Here is a 21,656-nt window from a genome sequence, read left to right as displayed (position 1 = left end):
TTACACTCTACTGAAACCGCCCTCACTAAAGTCTCTAATGACCTACTAACAGCTAAATCTAATGGTCACTACTCCATGCTAATTCTCTTGGATCTCTCTGCAGCATTCGATACTGTGGATCATCAGCTCCTCCTCACTATGCTCAGCTCCATCGGCCTCATGGACACCGTTCTCTCCTGGTTCTCCTCCTGTCTCTCTGACCGATCCTTCACTGTATGTTTTGCTGGTTCCTCCTCCTCTCACCTTCCCCTTACTGTTGGGGTTCCTCAAGGATCAGTCCTAGGCCCCCTCCTCTTCTCGTTGTATACTGCCCCTATTGGGCAAACAATCAGTAGATTTGGTTTCCAGTACCATCTCTATGCTGACGACACCCAATTATACACCTCTTCTCCTGTTGTCACGCCGACCTTTTTAGAAAATACCAGGGATTGTCTTACCGCTGTCTCTAACATCATGTCCTCCCTCTATCTGAAACTAAACCTGTCAAAAACTGAACTCCTCATGTTCTCTCCCTCTACTAACCTACCTTTGCCTGACATTGCCATCTCCGTGTGCGGTTCCACCATTACTCCAAAGCAACATGCCCGCTGCCTTGGGGTCATCCTTGATTCTGACCTTTCATTCACCCCCCATATCCGATCACTGGCTCGCTCTTCTTACCTGCATCTCAAAAACATTTCTAGAATTCGCCCTTTTCTTACTTTTGACTCTGCAAAAACTCTTACTGTTTCACTTATTCATTCTCGTCTGGACTATTGAAACTCTCTACTAATCGGCCTCCCTCTTACCAAACTTTCCCAGCTCCAATCTGTCCTGAATGCTGCTGCCAGGATCATATTCCTCACCAACCGTTACACCGATGCCTCTACCCTGTGCCAGTCATTACACTGGCTACCCATCCACTCCAGAATCCAGTACAAAACTACTACCCTCATCCACAAAACACTCCATGGCTCGGCACCACCCTACATCTCCTCTCTGGTCTCAGTCTACCACCCTACCCGTGCCCTCCGCTCCGCTAATGATCTCAGGTTAGCATCCTCAATAATCAGAACCTCCCACTCCCATCTCCAAGACTTTACACGTGCTGCGCCGATTCTTTGGAATGCACTACCTAGGTTAATACGATTAATCCCCAATCCCCACAGTTTTAAGCGAACCCTAAAAACTCATTTGTTCAGACTGGCCTACCGCCTCAATGTATTAACCTAACGATCCCTGTGTGGCCTATTTAAAAAAAAAACAAACCTATTGCTTTTATTTATTCATTTTTTTTAAAATAGGCAATCAGGTTCCTCGCATCATGTTCTCATTCACTTTATGCAGTTAATAGCCCTCTGTGTCTGTACTGCTACATACTTAGGCAGTTAACTGGTTCATGCAGCTTTACATGAACACCCGAGCCTTACACTATGGCCGGTCCGAATAACTAAAGCAATTGTTACCATCCACCTCTCGTGTCTCCCCTTTTCCTCATAGTTTGTAAGCTTGCGAGCAGGGCCCTCATTCCTCCTGGTATCTGTTTTGAACTGTATTTCTGTTATGCTGTAATGTCTATTGTCTGTACAAGTCCCCTCTATAATTTGTAAAGCGCTGCGGAATATGTTGGCGCTATATAAATAAAAATTATTATTATATTATTATTATTATTATACAAACTAGAGTTTGTGTTTATTTGGAGGTATTTGATATTATTATTATTATTATTATTATTATTATTATTATTATTATTAAACCTACTAAACATTGGGATAGGATCTAGGAGATGGGACTACCCTTTAAGACTATGGGCAAAATAAGTTTTTTGATGAAGGTTTCAGAGCAGAAATTGAGTGAAAACTAAGTGGAAATTCTTCATGCCCTCCCCAAAAACTCAAAACTCATCAAAGTTTTGAAGTTCTGCTTTGCTTCTGCTCTGACAACTCTGCAACCCATGTGCTCATACCCTCAATGTGAAGAACCAAAGTTTTTGACTTAAAGGGCCACTGTCACCCCCTCCAGCCGTTATAAACTAAAAGAGCCACCTTGTGCAGCAGTAATGCTGCATTCTAACAAGGTGGCTCTTTTAGTTTTAGGTTCAAGTATACCCCAAATAAAGCATTTTTATACTTATCCACAATTCCTGTCTCTAGCCAGGGAGGCGGGTCCTCACTCCCCAGCTCTAGCCGCTCTTCTGCCGTCACTCAACTCTTCCTGCACTTTCAGCTCCGCCCCCTCAGTGCTGTGTACGTTTCAAAACCAACGCCTGTGCAGTGTACTGCTGTGCTGCGCAGACGCAGTAAGCTCTGGCCGTCTGACGTCTCAGCCAGGCTTGGAGACTGCGCCTGCGCGGGCATTGCGGCCAGCCACCTTTGGAATCCCCACCCCGCACTGTGTTATGCATTATGCACAATGCGGGGCGGGGATTCCAAAGGTGGCTGGCCGCAATGCCCGCACAGGCGCAGTCTCCAAGCCTGGCTGAGACGTCAGACGGCCAGAGCTTACTGCGTCTACGCAGCACAGCAGTACACTGCGCAGGCGCCGGTTTTGAAACGTACACAGCGCTGAGGGGGCGGTGCCAAAAGCGCAGGAAGAGTTGAGTGACGGCAGAGGAGCAGTTAGAGCTGGGGAGTGAGGACCCGCCTCCCTGGCTAGAGACAGGAATTGTGGCTAAGTATAAAAATGCTTTATTTGGGGTATACTTGAACCTAAAACTAAAAGAGCCACCTTGTTAGAATGCAGCATTACTGCTGCACAAGGTGGCTCTTTAAGTTTATAACGGCTGGAGGGGGTGACAGTGGCCCTTTAAGTCTACCTGAAACAACATTGGAATACAAGTAAAATAAGCTTTTTTTCTCTTATACTGACTTTAATTTCAAAAAATAAAATTGTTTTATTTTGTAACCAATCAGGTTGTGTATGAATACAGAAATAATACATATACATAAATTTAGTAAAATTGAACTGTAGCTAAGATCTAACAGTTTATCATGCATAAATTGTGTCAAAATAACCAATAAGCAAATCTTCTATCCAGAACATTGAAGAAAATGTTTTAAGTTTTCCAAGATACAGCAAACAGTCAAACAATGTACACAAAGTAGTAGTCAAGTCACAAAACTAACTCATAGCTGAAATATCAAACACAAATACTCTCCAGAATTCCAAGGAAAGAAATCTGATTATTTATGATCTTTCAGCAACACAATTTAAAATAGATTAATGTCGAAAATGTTAAATATCGAGAGAAATGAAAGAGATAGATATTGTTAAATAGAAAAGCCTTGCAGCGCGTTCCCTGCGGCAGCCATGAAATTATGTTGCCAAAGCAATAGGAGGCCAATAGGATTTATTGTTACAAGTAGGTACTTATTCTCGCTCCTGACCTAGAAACCTGTTAAATGAATAGAGATCACATAATGTTTGTACAAAATCTAGGCACACACATGGCATTAACCCAGCACAGGAGGCAACAAGATTGTCCTTCGCCTTCCTAATTATTATAAAGCTATTCATTGCACAGGCATCAATCAATATTCCCCATTGTTACCGGTGGGATAAATTGCATGATATTGGTACCATGCATGGCATCATAAATTCAAGAATATTGGCCTTGAACTTCAAATAATTTCTTCAGTATAAATCCTATTATGGTGGAATTCCTGTAGTTAAGGCCCCTTCACACTTAGCGACGCTGCAGCGATACCGACAACGATCCGGATCGCTGCAGCGTCGCTGTTTGGTCGCTGGAGAGCTGTCACACAGACCGCTCTCCAGCGACCAACTATGCCGGTAACCAGGGTAAACATCGGGTAACTAAGCGCAGGGCCGCGCTTAGTAACCCGATGTTTACCCTGGTTACCATGCTAAAAGTAAAAAAAAACAAACACTAGATACTTACCTACCGCTGTCTGTCCTCCAGAGCTGCGCTCTGCTTCTCTGCTCTCCTCCTGTACTGGCTGTGAGCCGGAAAGCAGAGCGGTGACGTCACCGCTCTGCTTTCCGGCTCACAGCCAGTACAGGAGGAGAGCAGAGCGCAGCGCTGGAGGACAGACGGCTGTAGGTAAGTATGTAGTGTTTGTTTTTTTTTACTTTTAGCATGGTAACCAGGGTAAACATCGGGTTACTAAGCGCGGCCCTGCGCTTAGTTACCCGATGTTTACCCTGGTTACCAGTGAAGACATCGCTGGATCGGTGTCACACACGCCGATCCAGCGATGTCAGCAGGAGTCCAGCGACGAAATAAAGTTCTGGACTTTATTCAGCGACCAACGATCTCCCAGCAGGGGCCTGATCGTTGGTCGCTGTCACACATAACGATTTCATTAATGATATCGTTGCTACGTCACAAATAGCAACGATATCGTTAACAATATCGTTATGTGTGAAGGTACCTTTAGGTTAGATGTTTTTCTATTCTGTCTAAATCATGATTTTCCAAGTGACTTAAAACTTAGTTTATTTAAGCATCAGCCTCTATGCCCGAACAGACAGTGATTAATATATTTCTATATGTAGACCCTTAACACCTCACCATTAGTAAACTAAAGCATGATTAATTGGTTTAGGAGTATAGTCAATAGGAAACAGACCAAGGACTTAACCATAGAAAGTGCAGGGGTTGCAGTCACACCTGGGCCATTGAGCCTACTAGGGGGCAAATAAATCTTTTGGCCCATATGGAAATACCAATACTATTAAAGCCCAGTGTTACTGGGCACCCTTTTGTAAATTTTACAATTGGGACCACGAGCTTCAAGTTATGCCACCAACAAAAACTTATATTTGTGTTCTTGATGTACAAGCTTTGGTTGCCATTTTTAGTCCTGGTTTAGAGATAACATCTTCATATAGGATTTCTTCTGTAAAAACTCTCTATAAGATTTCTTCTGGAAAGCCTTTTTGGAATATGCTTGTGGGGACTTTCGACCAATCATCTGGAAGAGCACTTGTGACCTCAGCCACTGAACTGATGTTTTACATGAGGGCCAAGCTCACGATCTTCTCTCTAGTCCAGCCCTAGGCAATTCCATGGGTTTGAGGTCTGGGCTCCTTATGGTTGGTCATGATGTTCCACACCAAACTCAACTATCCATGCATTTAAGGATCTGATTGGAACTGAAAATGTTGTTAAACAGATGTAATCAATGAAATGGAGCAGCTAATATATATGAGGGCTTCATGTTATAGTAGGGATATATATGAGCTATGTGCAACATAGTCTTACTTGGCTTTCATGCAGGAACAATACTGTAGATATGTAAAGAACAAATCGAGTTAATTAAAGCATCAAACCCATTTGTAACATTGAATATCATGACATTGAAGCACATTTTATGTTCAACCCAATACCTAGAGTTCCATTTTAAACAATGGAAAAATAATCAATCAAAAAGATTCTCCCATGCCATTAATGTAGCTTATTGAATCAGCACAGTTGGAAGTTACATAACAGAAAATTCTATAGAATAGTATATGCTCTGGCCTTCTTAGAAGTTCTTCATACCATTGGGTACGAAGAAATAAATTTGTTTTCTGTCAGAAGAATATTGAAAGCTTTGTCATCTCTAAGTGTTTCTTGAGGGTTGCAGGAATCCAATTAGCCTCTGATAAAATAATACTGTAGGGGGATTTGATTTATATTATCTCATTGTAGCTTGTGTCCCCTTGTGCATTGAAACTTCCAAACCTTTACTGAAAGTGTCCTAATAAAGTGAAGGTTTGTCATGTGGGCCAATTAGGTTACTTTTAGTTTTGTTTACCTGCAATAAGCTCAGAGTGGCATATTGATCTGTTAGATCCCTCTGCTTGTTATTGCATGTATGGACAAGATGCCGTATTAAGTTATTCTATTTATAAATGGTATGTTTGAATTATATACATCTCATGGTATATCCGAAGGTCATGGAAAAAACTAAGATTCCTACATATACATATATATTTATAAATTGTAGATTCATCTTGAGGAGATTATGCAATATATTGAGATGCAATAAAATAAAAAAACAACTGACATTATAAGGTTTGTATTTTTAAGCTGTCGGAAAGACTTAAACTGATTGACGTAGCGTTTTAGGTATTTTTTAAGATTAGAACTTTTTTTCAAAAAGAGTACAATTTTTGTCTATGTGTTTATGCTGCATTCAGATTAATGGGACTCCATTCTAATACCAGACACAGATCATTAATAGGAGTGGCGTTTGTTGCTAAAAAAATTCCAAGATCAATTAGGGACCATGCTGAAGCTCAAACTCATCATTAGTTAGTGAAATTACTTGTGGGGCTTTCTCCTTTCATTTGGATGTTTGAAAAAATATTTGGTCATGTGACCATTAGCCCCTTCATGACCTATGATGTATATGTATGTCATAGGTCATGTCCTTGCACTCCATGCCGGCTCTGGTGCTGAGCCCGCATGCTTTCATCAGCTGACATGTGCCCTAATAAGACACAAGTGGAATTGTGATGCACTTGCAGCTGTCATTCTCCGACAGCGGCATTTAACATGGCCACAACAGAAGCACGTTACTAATTGTGCCCATCGGTGTCCATGCCACATGACCACAAGGCATCAATGGGTTGACATGACAACCCAGGGTTTGCAGGATACCCCTGTGGCTGTCATTGATGATCTTCTATGAGCACTGCCCTGTGCTCGGTGCTTATAGCAGATGATCATCTTGGCTACACATGGTATGTGTAGCACAGGCGATCACAATATCGCAGCTTCTATTCTCCCATGGAGACTATTGAAGCAAGTAACAAGAAAAAAAAGGTTTTAAAAATATCAAAAAAGTAAAAAAATGTTAAAGTTCAAATCATCCCTCTTTTACACCATTCAAAATAAAACAATAAAAAATACCCAATGCCCAATAAAAAAATGCCCAATGTATCAAAATATAAAAAGAATGAATGCGATCAGTAAATGGCGTAAAGAGAAAAAAAATCAAAATGCTATAATGATAGTTTTTAGGTCTCTGCAACATTGCAATAAAATTCAATAACAGGCGATGAAAAGATTGTATCTATCCAAAAATAGTATAACTAAAAATGTAAACTTGTCTTGGAAAAAATAAGCCCTCACCCAGCACTAGATCATGAAAAATGGAGAGTCTATGGGTCTCGGAAAAAAACAATACTTTTTTTTTTGCAAACTTTGGATTTTTTTTCATAACTTAAATAAAAAAATATACATGTTTGGTATCTGTAAACTTATAATGACGATAATAGCAAGTCAGTTTTAGCATTTAGTGAACATAGTAAAAAAAAAGCAAAAAAAAAACAATTGTAGAATTGCTCTTTTTATGCAATTTCACCGCACGTTGAATTTTTTCCCCGTTTTCCAGTGCATGATATGGTAAAACCAATGATGTCGTTCAAAAGTCAAACTCATCCAGCAGAAATCAAGCCCTTACATGGCCATATTGAATGAAAAGTAAAAAAGATTATGGCTTTTGGAAGACAGGAAGTAAACAAGGAAATGCTAAAACGGAAAAACCCAAGGTTGTGAAGGGGTTAAATAAACATGCACACTTGTGGGCCCACCCAAATATTCCCACCTCCTACTTCCCATGTATATAGATGTAGCAAAGCTTATCATGGCTCGCAATGCGCCATCTTAATATCTTTTCACAGAACGTTATCTAACTTAACCCCTTTCTGACGTTGGGTGTAGTAATATGCCCACGTCAGAATCCTCCCTTTGATGTGGGCTTCGGCGCTGAGCCCACATCTTTTCCTGCACTTGTCAGCTGTTTTGAACAGCTGACATGTTCCACTAACAGCCACGGGTGGAATCGTGATCCAGCCGTAGCTGTTAACCTGTTATATGCTGCTGTCAATGTCTGATAGCGGTATTTAACTCGCCTTTATCGGAAATGTGTCATAAATCCCACCCATCGGCAACCCCATTTAGTGATCACGGATCACTGATGGGTTGGCATGAGAACCAGAGGTCTCCAGCAGAGATGGTTGTCATAGCCAGATTGCTATGAGCACCACCCGGTGATGAGCACTCATATCAAGTGAGCTTTTGTGCTACACACAGATGATCTGATCATCAGACAACTGCAGCTTCAAGTCTTCCATGGAGACTATTAAAGCATGCAAAAAGTAAAAAAAAGATTTAAAAAATAAAAAAATATAAAAGTTCAAATCACCCCCTTTTCACCCCATTAAAATAAAAACAATAAAAAATCAAATATACACATATATTTGGAATTGCCGCATTCAGAATCACCCAGTCTATCAATATAAAAAAATTCACCCGATCGCTAAACAACGTAACGAGAAAAAAATTCAAAATGCCAGGATTACGTTTTTTTTGCTTGCTGCTACATTGCAATAAAATGCAATGACGGGCAATCAAAAGATCATGTTGGGCCACTCTGACTTTTCCCAGTTCCTGCGCACTGCAGTACTTTGTTCTGCCCTCAACAGGGCAGATAAGTACTCATGTGCTGTAGCACGATGCCAAGCAGACTGTATGTATGATGCATGGATGCGTCATCCACATTAAGCAATCAGGAGGATGGCATCACAAAAAGATCGTCACACCTTGGACTGGACTGCCCGGCAGGTGAGTATAATAAAAGTTATTTTTCTTCTCTTACAGGTCGCATAGGGGCAAATATACAGTATTATAGAGTGATGCATATCAGCACTGAAAGGAGGTGGCCGCATCTCATATAGACCAAAACTGGTGACAGGTTCCCTTTAAGCTTTGACCAAAGTGCTTACTAAATCTTTGCCTTTAGTAAAACATAGTCTATCTATAACTTCACATACACAATTTATTACATATATATATATATACATGTATATATATATATATATATATATATATATATATGATTTTGACTTAATCCAATTGACTTTGGTGCAATAGATTGGCGCATACTATCCATTCTGGATAATTTAAATTATGAACTTCTGTATAGGACCTTTGTCAAATTTTTAATCATGAAAGATAAACACCTCTCCCGAAATGTATATATTTTATGATATTTTCCAATAATGTAAGTTCCCAGAAGGGATCTTCAGAGCAGGGCACCATGTTAAGCCCATTGCTGTACCCTTTAAAGAGCCCCCGAAAATCGCGGGTGAGGTAAGCCCACCGGCATCAGGGGCTTATTTACAGCATTCTGTAATGCTGTAGATAAGCCCCCGATGTTACCTGAAAGAGGAGAAAAAGACGTTATATTATACTTACCCAGGGGCGGTCCCGCTGCTGGTCAGGTCAGATGGGCGTCTCTGGTCCGCTGCGGCGCCTCCCATCTTCATTACAAGACGTCCTCTTCTGATCTTCAGCCACGGCTCCGGCGCAGGCGTACTTTGCTCTGCCCTGTTGAGGGCAGAGGATAGTACTGCAGTGCGCAGGCGCCGGAAACGTCAGAGGCCCGGCGCCTGCGCACTGCAGTACTTTGTCTGCCCTCAAGAGGACGTCTTGTAATGAAGATGGGAGGCACCGCAGCGGATCGGAGACGCCCGTTTGACCTGACCAGCAGCGGGACTGCCACTGGGTGAGTATAATATAACGTCTTTTTCTCCTCTTTCAGGTAACATCGGGGGCTTATCTACAGCATTACAGAATGCTGTAGATAAGCCCCTGATGCCGGAGGGCTTACCTCACCCGCGAATTTCGGGGTGACAGGTACCCTTTAACTTTACTCTTTCTAAAATCTGAAGATATTGAACATTTTAAATTTAATTTTAGCATTCAACTAAGTATCCTGATATTGTGGAATAAACTTTTTATCTGCAAACAATTCCTTTGTTTTGTATTGGCTATTCTCTATTATATTAAAATTTAGCTTATTTTTAAGTTCTTTGGGAACTTGTCTATTCTTATAGCTGTATCAAACAATAAAGGGGAAAGTATTTGCCTTATTTTTTCCCACTGCTCCCTCATATGTTCACTTATAATTATTATTATATATATATTTTTTTAAACTTCACCTTATGATTCTAGAAATATGGACCATTTGTTTTGTGCACCTTATGGGGAAATTTTATGCCAAGGGGGCATGTGCTCACAGAGCGATTATGCGATGCAGCTTAAAGACAGGTCCTCAGAGAATCCTGTGAGCAATACCCTTTACGAAAAGGACAAAAAAATTGTATACGGTGTAGCGGATATATACAAAAAAAAAAAAGCAAAAAAACCAACAGAATACATAGGTGGCTGCAATTTGAATAAAATAAGAGAAACAACTTTCCCTTTTAACCTGGTGTCATGCTGGGTTTGGGAGAAGTAAGATGCACAACAACGGGGAGAGGGGAGATGAATCACAGACGCTAGGGAATGGAGAAGTGGAGACCACTTGACAGATATAACTACACCCTGCCCTAAATGTCCCAAAATAGGTTCCGCACCTATTGCCAAGCAGGAACCTAATCCCTGCCTGACCCTAGCAATAGGCCCTGGAAAGGGAGGGGGCGGAGGTGAGCGCTGGTCATCCCCATTACAACTAAAGACAGAGAGGGTGGCAAACAAAGGAATACACTTAGCTTGAGAAGACCACAAAGATATCATGCCAGCAATCCTCCAAGAGCACTCTGAGAAGACACTAGTCAACTGCTAGCACTTTCAACAAGACAGAGAGAAATTGAATTCATACCAGCACCCTGCTGAATATACTCAATTTATTTAAACCTTTAACAAATGTTTGCTAATTAGCAGCAGGAGGTGAAGGTAACTGTTGGATTTTAGAGGTAGAAGAATATCACTCCATAACAGAGATGCAAAAATCAAGAATGTGTTTGTAGAGCTAATCGCAATGACCTTCTACAGCTGGGTCCAGGATGACTGTCTGTCACACCTGACATACCCATGACAGTAAGCCCTTCTACCCATGACAGGACCAAATTTCTCAGGATGAGAGGTATGGAATGAATGAACCAGTCTAGGGGCATTCACCTCTATGCTGAAACCTTCATCCTCTCCTTTGGACTTTAATCCCTCCAGTGCACCGCAGTATAGCAAGGAAGCAAGGAACGACGTTGAAGACAAGAATCAACAATCCGCAAAATTTGGAACTCCAAATTACCATTAACAAAGAAAGGGGGCGGTGGCAGGGCTCAAGAGGTTTAACATACTTCTTTACAAGAGACCCGTGGAACCCATTGTGAAGAGCCTGGGGTAACTCAAGTTGAAAAGCAGCAGGATTAATGATGGAAGTTATTTTACCGGGGTAAATAATCCTAGGTCCAAGTTTGCAGGAAGGGACATTCAGCTTGATATTCCTGGTATACAACCACACAAAGTAATTTACATTTAGGTATAAACGTATGGCTGACAGGAAACATTCGACCGGTCCGGACATATGTGCCATGATCTTCAAATTACTGTGAACCCCCGCTACACTGAAGAGAGCGACAAAGCAAAACATTACTCCTCAGGAACTCCAAAAGCCCCTCACACACTAAAAGTACCAAACTGCTGATGAAAACCCTATGCACTAAAGAATGGTGATCTGCCGGTAGATTCTTGGCAATAATTATTAATAGCAAACTTGGCCGACGGTAAGTAAGATGCCCAATCCTCCTGGTTTCTGGAGACTAAACACCTGAGGTAAGTCTCCAAATTTTGAGTTATGCACTTGGTCTGTCCATTTGAATTTGGATGGAAAGCAGAAGAAAAGGACATCTGCACCCCCAGTCTAGTACAGAACCCTTTTCAGAACATGGAAACAAATTGGGTCCCCTGATCTGACACCACATCGGAGAGAACCCTGTGAAGCTTCACAATATCTTTAACAAAAACCTAAGCCAAAGTCCTGGCATTTGCAAATACCGGTAAAGCAATGAAATGCACCGTTTTACTGAACCTATCTACTGCCACTAGAATTGGAGTCTTGTCTGCTGATGCTGGCAAATCAGAAATAAAATCCATAGACAAGTGTGTCCTTGTTCTGCTAGGAATGGGCAGTGGAAGAAGAGAACCAGACATACGGGTATGCGATACTTTACAATGTACGCAAACACTGCAAGCAGACACCTGTTTAACCACATGCCGATGCAGCCCCAGCAACCAAGAATGATAAGAAAGGAGGTCCGCGGTTGCCTTACCAACTGGATGACCAGCAAGCACAGAGTTATGATGTTCCCTAATTACTTTATGATGCAATTCAAATGGTAACAAATAAGCTCCTTGAAGGGCAGGAGGCATGGGCGACCCCTGAGCCTCCAACACTTCACCCTCTAGATCAGGGTATATGGCCGAGATGACTACCCCCTTTTGCATAATTGGGGCAGTGTCCTCATGGTCACCACCACCAGGGAAGCTCCGGGACAAAGCATATGCCTTGGTGTTTATAATGCTAGGATGGAAAGTGACCATAAAATTGAATCTAGTAAAGAACAGGGACCACCTCACTTGTCTAGGGTTGAGATGTTTAACCGATTGAAAAGATGACGTGTTCTTGTGGTCTGTGATAACAGTAATAGGATGGACTGCCCCCTCCAACTAATGTCGCCATTCCTTGAATGCCAATTTAATTGCCAAAATCTCCCTATTACCCACATTCTAATTTCTCTCAGCCGAGGATAATTTTTTGGAAAAGAAGGCGCATGGATGCCATTTACCTGGGGACAGACCCTGAGACAACACAGCCCAAACTTCCACCTTCGGCGCATCCACTTCTATGACAAAAGGTTGAGAAACATTGAGTTTATTGAGAATAGTTGCAGTGTCAAAATTACTCTTTAAGGAGGACAAATTATGTTGAGCAGCATCTTACCATTTACAAAAATCAGACCCCTTCCTTGTCATGTCAGAAAGGGGTTTCACCATTACCGACTAATTTTGAATACACTTCTGGTAAAAATTAGTAAAGCTCAGAAAATGCTGTAATGCTTTCAGGCTCTCAGGATGGTCCCAATAAATACAGCACAAAGCTTCTCCGGATTGATCCGAGAACCCGAAGATGACAACGGGTACCCCAAAAACTGCACCTCCTAGATGGCAAAAACACATTTCTCTAGTTGGGCATAAAGCTTGTTATCCCTTAATATATGACGCACCTGTCTCACATGCTCCCGATGTGTCTCCAAATCAGGTGAATAAACTAAAATGTCATCCAGATAGATCACCACAAAACTGCCCACCAAATAATGGAAAATATAATTTATAAAATGCTGGAACACAGTCACTGCATTGGTAAGACCAAAAGGCATAATCAGATTCTCAAAATGTCCCTCAGGGGTATTGAATGCCGTTTTCCATTCATCCCTTTCCCTGATTCAAACCAGGTTATACGCCCTCCTTGAATCCAACTTGCAGAAAACCTTAGCTCCCAACACCTGGTTGAATAAATCTGAAGTCAGAGGAAGAGGATATGGATCTCGGATAGTAATTAGATTCAATTCCCGGAAATCTAAACAGGGATGGAAACCGATATTTTTCTTTTTCACAAAAAAGAACCCTGCCTCCACGGGCGAAGGTAAAGGTCTGATATGTCACTTCTCAAGACTCTCAGCAATAAAATCGGATGCTTGTCTCTTACAGGACAAGACAGATTGTACAGTCTTGACTTGGTCAATTTGGCTTTGGGAGTGAGGTTAATAGGATAGTCATAAGCGCGATGGGGGCAAATCTTGACACCCATTCTCAGAAAGTACATCCTCAAAACCAGAAAAAATGCAGGCATGGTCCCGATAGATACTGCAGAAAGGGAAATGTTTGCACAATTATTATGGCAGTAATCTCCCTATTTCACAATTTCTCTGGATTGCCAATCCATAATCAGAATATGTTTCACCAACCAGGGCAAACCCAGTACAAATGGAGTGGGCAGACCCTCCAGGACATAATAAGGAATTACCTCATATTGAAAAGACCCAACCTTCAGTCTTATGTTATGTACAGTCTGCTTCAAATTTCTCTGTTCAAGTGGTGCTGAATCTATGGTGTAAATAGGAATGGGCTTAGCTAAGGTAGTGCAAGCAAGCCCATGAGTTCTAGCAACCTCAGCATCAACCTGACTCCATCTCCACTATCTACAAACACAGTCTCCATCTCAGTCCTGCTCTCTAGCACCACCTCTGCTGTCAGGACTAATTGAGAATAACAGGTTGAAGATGAACAAAGGTTAATCAAGTATCTTTTTGTTTAGGAATCAAAGGACAGGCTCTAATAAAATGTCCCTCCTTCACAAAATAACACACACACTTTTTCTTGCGAATGTCAGAGGAGACATGCGACACAGAAGCACCTCCTAACTGCATGGGTTCCTCTAACTCCACAAGTATTGGTTCACCCCTGGACCATCCCCCCTGGCACAGGACTATTGTACCAGAAAGAGGGCTCAGGCAAATGTGGTCTTACTCATCTATCCCGCAGGCGTCTATCCACCTATATAGCCAATGACATGACAGCCTCCAATGACTCTGGAATTTCCAACACAGCCATCCTTTAACCTTTCAGTAAGGCCTTGATAAAATTGGCTTCCAAGAGCCAGGTCATTCCATTTGGCATCGGTTGCCCATCTGCGTAATTCAGAGCTGTAAGTCTCTACTGAATGATTCCCCTGCTGAAGGCGATGCAGACTCGATTCAACCAAGGAAATTCAGTCAGGATCATCATAGATAAGGGCTAAAGCCCTGAAAAAACTTTCTACAGACTGGAGACAAATAGACCCCTGTGGTAAAGAAAAAGCCCAGTATTGACGATCCCCTTGCAACAGTGAAATCGCAATTCACACTCGTTGCTCTTTATTTCCAGAAGGGTAAGGACAAAGTTTAAAGTATAATTTACATGCTTCTCTAAATATAAAAAACGGGTCCCTTCCTCCTGAAAACCATTCCAGGAGGGCAACTTTGGGTTCAAGCTAGACCAGCCTACTCGCAGAGTCCCCACAGTAGGAGCCTGCAGCCGCAGCCATTGCTGCTGAACCTCAGATCGAAGGTCAGTCACCTCCAGTGACAACCACCACAGCTGCTCTGCTAGCAAAGAAATGGGATACATGACCCCGGAAAAAGAAAAAAACACACACAAAAAACAAGTGTCAGTTGTTTTTTAAATTAAAGTGCATGGCTGGTGTTAATGTAATAATGCAGGGTGAGGAAGAATTAAGGTGCACAACAATGGAGAGAGGGATGGGGTGGCCGAAACACTAGGGAAAGGGGGAGTGGAGACTGTATGCAGATCTAATAACAACCTGTCTGCCCTAAACGTTTCTAAATAGTTTCCGCACCTAGCGATAGGGACTGGATAGGAAAGGGATGGTATGACCGCTAGTCAGCCCCCACTTCAACTAATGATAGAGAGGGTGGACAAATGAGGGGAAACAGTTAGCTTGAGAAGACCAGCGAGATATCACGCCATCAATCCTTCAAGAGCACTCCGAGAAGACACTAGCCGATGCTAGTACATCCAACAAGACAGAGGAAAATTGAACTCACACCAGCATCCTTCTGAGGATACTGAATTTATGTAAACCTTCAGCATAGGTGTGCGAATTAGCAGCAGGAGGTGGAGGTAACTGTTTGATCCTAGAGGGGGAAGAATATCACTCCATAACAGAGATGCAAAAATCAAGAAGGTTCTTGTAGAACTAATCGCAATGACCTTGTATGGATGGTTCCAGAATGACTGCTTATCACTTCTGACACAACTGGGACAACGTTTGACAAGTCCACTTTAAATAGTACAATATGGTTGCCCATAACAAACTATTTTGAGAACATCTTAGAATGCTCTAAAATAACAACAAAAAAATATACAGCCAGGGAAAGGCTACAGCAGTCACATGTCTGTGAGATAGGTCATATTTGCTGCAGCAGGAAGTAGAAATGGGCATATTTTCCAAAAGTGTTAAAACTGGAATGTCAAAGGTTTGAAAGTCAGTGTAGCTTTCTTATTTCAGAAAATTCGAAGATGTTTTAAAAGCATTTTTTTACTGACTCAATAGCTTCTTTAAAGGGAATCTGTCAGCAGGATTACACTCCCAAAATATATATGTGAATTCAGCTTTTTCAAGGACAAGTCCAGCAATACCTTTATATGGCCAATCTACTTTTTATTACTGAAAAATTTGTGTTTAAGTCAATATGCAAATAAGACAAGCGCTTCGGCGCGTGGAAGCTCTTCCAAAATCTCTTATACTTTGGTTGAATTCTCCACCCTGGTTTGAATCCTCCTTTTTAACTGACACCTATTATGCTTGAAGTCTCATAGCAAATGAAAAATCAGAAAAGCAGGACAAGGCAGCCCTAGCTGGTGAAGAGAACTGGAGTGACAGAGGTTTGGGAAGAGCTTCCAGGTGCTGAAAGAACTTCAGCCTCATTTGCATATTAATTAAAATGCAACTTTTCAGTAAATGGTGAATGGACTGGTTATATCAAGGTGTTGCTGTACTCGTCTTTGAAAGAGCTACATGCCTGTATAGTTTGGTGGGTGAAGTAATGATTGCAGATTCCCTTTAAATCCAAATGATGATGGATTACTAACCATGGAACATAAATTATTTCCGACTGTTATTGTATTAGTTTTGTTGATTTTTTTATAGAAATGTCTCATTATAATTCACAATGTGTACTCAGACAATTTTACTTTTTTTCAACTGAAATATTATGAAAACTCATTTGCCTATCGATGTGATATAATATATAGCAGCAGTACATAAAATAGGTTGGGGGCTTCTATGAGAAGTTACGAGACGTGCAACCAAATATAACAATGTATACGTTATTAAATAGACCTAGGACCACCATGAATAATATACATTTTAGCTTTTTCATCACCCTAAACCATCAGAGATATCAGCTAATAATAAATTGGTCCACTGTAAGACCCAGATCAGCTCTGCCAGTGAAGCCTGGCACAGCAGGGGATGGATTTCCTCTGTAACTGGAGCTTCTGTTGATGCTCTCTGGATGCATCAGTTATAGTAGGAGAACTTGAGCAATAAAATATAAAAAAATTACTTAGAGATGTCATGGAGAACATATTACTCAAACAAATGTATAAAACACCTGCAGAAATACAGAAAAAGTAGTAAAAGATATAAAGTCCCTACGACAAAGCAGAAACAAATGATTTTTCGCATTCATACAAATTACATTTTGTGCATGTAACACTCAAAACTGTATATATTAGGAATCTACCTGACCAGTAGTATAAAAAAGTTTGTAGATGCAGCTCACCTAATCCAATATATGTATGTTGTTCAGTCTGGAACTATATCTACGGTTATTAGTCAGCTAGACTCAATTTTTTATGCCCATGCTACTATATTAATGAAACCATAATAAAGTATTTTTGGCTTTAATTCACCTTGCTGGATTGAAAAACCTATTTTCACAACTATCTACTCTACATGACCGTTAAGTTAGAGAATTAATTCGACAGGTGATAATCGTGAACATAAAAAAATTATACAAAAATAAAAAAGCAAGCTAAAAATTTGGTTTCTATGTTCAGTAATTTATAAATATAAATATTACAATTTGCCCTCCATATGAAAAATATTCATACAGCCAAATCAATAAAAAAAAAAATAGAAATAAAGACTGGTCATTAACCTCGGAATGACAGAAGGTATTTTCATTCTTGCATTTTTGCTCTGCTTCTTCCCAGAGCCATAACTTGCTTTATTTTTTGGTCAAAATGTCCACGTGAGGGCTTGTTTTTTGCGGAATAAGTTTTACTTTTGAACGATACCATTGGTTTTAACATATCCTGTACTGTAAAACTGTAGAAAAATTCAAAGTGCGGTGAAATTGCAAAAAAAGTGCAATTCCACAGTAGTTGTTTCTTTTTGTTTACCATGTTCACTAAATGCTAAAACTGACCTGCCATTATGATTCTCAAGGTCATTTTTAGTTCATAGACACAAAACATGTCTAGGTTTTTTTTTATTTAAGTGGTGAAAAAAAGTCCAAACTTTACCGATCGGATTAATTCATTTTTATTTTGATAGATCGGGCTATTCTGAATGTGTTGATACCAAATATGTGTATGTTTGATTTTTTTAAATGTTTTATTTTGAATGGGTGAAGGGGGGGTGATTTGAACTTTATTTTTTTTTAAATTTTTTAAGAATTGTCTGATCGCTTGTGCCACACACAGGCGATGATCAGACCAACTGTGTGTAGCAGAAATGCTCATTTGCTATGAGTACTGACCACCGAACGGCGCTCATAGCAATACGGCTATGACAGCCATAGAGGTCTGCTGAAGACCTCTGGTTGTCATGCCAACTCATCGGTGACTCACAATCATGTGACAGGTTCACAGATGTGTGGGATTTCCTTTGTGCTTCCGGTATGTGCAAGTTAAATGCTGTTGTAAGAGATTGACAGCGGCCTTTCACAGGTTAACAGCAGCAGGTGGATTGCGATTCCACCTGTGGCTGTTAGAGGCACGTGTCAGGTATTCAAAATAGCTGACATGTGCTGGAAAAGATGTGGGCTCAGTGGCGGAGCCCCCATCAAAGGGAGGGATTCCGACGTAGGCTTATTATTACACCCAACGTCATATAGGGGTTAAAGGCCCATTCGGGGCTGATCAAGGAGTGATTAAATAATGCTCTGAAGTGCGAAAATCATCTGTTGGATAACTCTAAAGCAAAACTATGCCAGTTAGTTTTCACTAGATTATTTGGATGACTTATTAGTCATATTATCTAATTTCTCTTTTTTTTCTCCTTTTTTTCTCTTTGCACATCAGTAAAGAGAAGATAAAATATATCACATATTCTCAAACATTTATCTGGTATATCATAGTTCAGCAGTAAAGCTTCTGCCTTCCTGTTATTACTACCAGCCAACATGCATCACATATTACACATTATTCCATGCATCAAGCACCATTTTTTACTACGATGTATGATGCCATAAAATAGCATAAAAAACTTCACATGCATGATCATGCTGCCTCCTGCATGCAAAAATACATATATAAGTTTGGTTTAATGTATGAAAAGTTTGACTATGTATACACCTGATCAATATATTAGAGAATTTCAACCTTTCTGTGGTTGTTTTGATATAACATATAATACTATAAATGACATGTAGACCTTATTATTGAAGTCATTTCAATTACTGAAATGCCAAAAATGTTGTTGTTTTATTTATCATTAGATTTAACATCTTTTTCATTACTTTTGTTTTTTATCCTCTTTCTGGAGTTTTAATTGTGATTCCTAATTTTTAGGGTTTTTGATAGGCTTCTAGTGGATACAGCAACTCATCAACATTTCCTCGCTTTTGTCAAAGGGAACCTGTCATCAGTTTTTTTTAGCATCCAAACAAATGTCACCGCCTTTTTCTGCTGTTGTTATATATTTCACAAATAATTATATTGCCTCCGGTCTCTCTCTTTATCTCAAAATGTGCACATGCGCATTGAAGTTTTTTACCTGCGCGACCAGCAATGCTACTGTGGAAGTGTGAGACTCTGTTCAGCGATGTGGATGATGTAGGGCACATCATCCATGTCAATCAGAGCCAGAGGATGGCTTTTAATAGCAGAGAGGAGGAACAGTTGCCACAAGTTGGACGCCCATCGGACCAGACCAGCCTCATTTAAATACAGCGTGGGAGCAAGTCTAATGGTATTTTTGAGGTGTAAAGATGAGAGTCAGGAGGAGAATGTAGTCATTTGTGAAAAGTATGACAACAGCAGGAAAAGGTGGTGGCATTTGTTGGGCTATTAAAAAACGGTGACAGGTTCCTTTTACGTCTTTAGGAGCTACATTGATTATGGCCATTGAATATAAAGGGTTAGACATCCAGAATCAGAGAAATCGCCAATCCTGGATATTCCCATAGCAGTTAGCTATATTTAAATTCTAAGCCGATCTATTAGGCCAAAAATATGGTCTAAAAGTTTCTTTCTTGGGGAACTAGATAAATATGGTTTATCTCCATGAATACACGGATGGTATCACTGTGCTCACTGTGATTCCATCTCCAAGGTCCCTTATGCATTGGGACTGATTTAGCATAACCACAAAGGTTGAAATCTCCTCGTGAAGAATTTGCATACTTCATGCACCTGTTATCATAGTTTTGGCTATTATGTTGCTTTATTAGGACTGCAGTGTTGTTACGTATCGTGCAGCTCATAGACTATCTATATGACTCTCATTCTATACTAAGACAGAACTCACCTTTACTTTTATTCTTCACAGCAGTCACTGGAAACAAATGATTGCAGAAGAGGAAGAGAATAAATAAAAGCAGATTAGATTAGGGCCGGGGAAATATACCGGGAAGACTAAATATGACGTAATTTTTTTTATGGTTACGGAAAGTTATATGGAAGGAACATTTACCATTAACCCTGTGTACAGCATGTTACTCTCTTTACATGCTAGCAAGAAAATTGGGCAACAAGGGTGGAGTAAGGCTACTTTCACACTAGCGTTAACTGCAATCCGTCACAATGCGTCATTTTGCAGAAAAAACGCATCCTGCAAAAGTGTTTGCATGATGCGTTTTTTTCTCCATTGACTAACATTACGCGACACATTGCGACGGATTGCCACACGTCGCAACCGTCGCGCGACGGTTGCGCCGTGTTGTGGCGGGCCGTCGGCTGCAAAAAACGTTCCATGAAACGTTTTTTGCAGCCGACGGACCGTCTTTTCCAACCGCACATGCGCGGCTGGAACTCCGCCCCCACCTCCCCGCACCTCACAATGGGGCAGCGGATGCGCTGAAAAGCAGCATGCGCTGCACCCGTTGTGCGGCGGAGACAACGCTAGCGTCAGTAACCTCGGCCCGACGCACTGCGATGGGCCGAGCCCGACGCTAGTGTGAAAGAAGCCTAACACTTATTGATTGACACTACACAGAGAAGATGTACAATGTCAGACTGAAATTCCTTGGGCCTATCAGAGGAAATGATTCAGAGGGATAACTCGCCATCTATACTCAGCAGTCACATGTCAATGTTTTATTGCTTTATTGTTATTGTTTGCTGTACGAGAAGGATATACTGCATATTCAATGTGATCTGCTAAAAGTAGGAGTTTTCTGATCTCTCATTTATAAGTAGTCTGCTACCGCATAGGTCAGCAAGGGAACTCTATGAGCAGAAAAGTAAGAATGTTAAATAGCTTAAATTTGCAAAATTGTCTATTAAAAATGTTTTAGGCATCTGAACACAACACACACAACAGCATAACAGTTGTTTAAGTGTACATACCCTATGTTGAGTAATGCATTGCAAGGCATGCAATTATATAAAGGAGCATGTTCTACATGCATGATAATTTTACAATACAACCTGCATGTATTACTGAATAGACCTAGTGAGGGTAGTGTACTTATTTTGAAAATGGATGTCAGAATGGCTGTATTATGCTTTATATATCTCATATTAAAGAAGCAATCCCATCAAAATTGTTATTCTCTTAATATATCACAGTCATCATTTTATATGGCATTATGTAATTAAAAATGGCTCATTTTGCCTTTCTACCCAGCTAAGTATTCTCTTTCCTAATAGGTCTATGACATCAAGTGATTAAAAACAGACTGAGGATTCACCAAGGCCCAAACTCTGCATTAGAATCCTGCAGAGATCATTGTCAAGGTGATTATGAGGTACTCAATTTATTTTTATACTATTTAGCTGGTCAAATGTGATATTTAGAGAGTTGGTTTAGTAGTAATAGAAGCTCATATTTTTTAGTTTTTTAATGAAAATTCAGTTAGGGCAATAC

At 40.6% G+C, this 21,656-nt stretch overlaps 1 protein-coding gene across 2 annotated transcripts in view; it reads right to left on the bottom strand.

Annotated features, from left to right (window-relative positions):
- CADM2 (cell adhesion molecule 2) overlaps positions 1-21,656 on the bottom strand; it is a 2,470,210-nt gene that overhangs the window by 777,088 nt on the left and 1,671,466 nt on the right. The window contains exon 5 of one of the 2 annotated variants that reach the window (XM_069760974.1): positions 20,097-20,123. The gene's annotated coding sequence lies outside the window, so the exon portion shown is untranslated. Of the gene's footprint in view, positions 1-20,096; positions 20,124-21,656 lie in introns of those variants that run through there. The other variant, XM_069760973.1, reaches the window with a different exon arrangement.

Source organism: Ranitomeya imitator, chromosome 3 (genome assembly GCF_032444005.1).
Source record: "Ranitomeya imitator isolate aRanImi1 chromosome 3, aRanImi1.pri, whole genome shotgun sequence".
Lineage (NCBI taxonomy): Eukaryota > Metazoa > Chordata > Amphibia > Anura > Dendrobatidae > Ranitomeya > Ranitomeya imitator.
The sequence above is the reverse complement of the archived record's forward strand: the minus strand, read 5'-3'. Positions and strand labels throughout refer to the sequence as shown.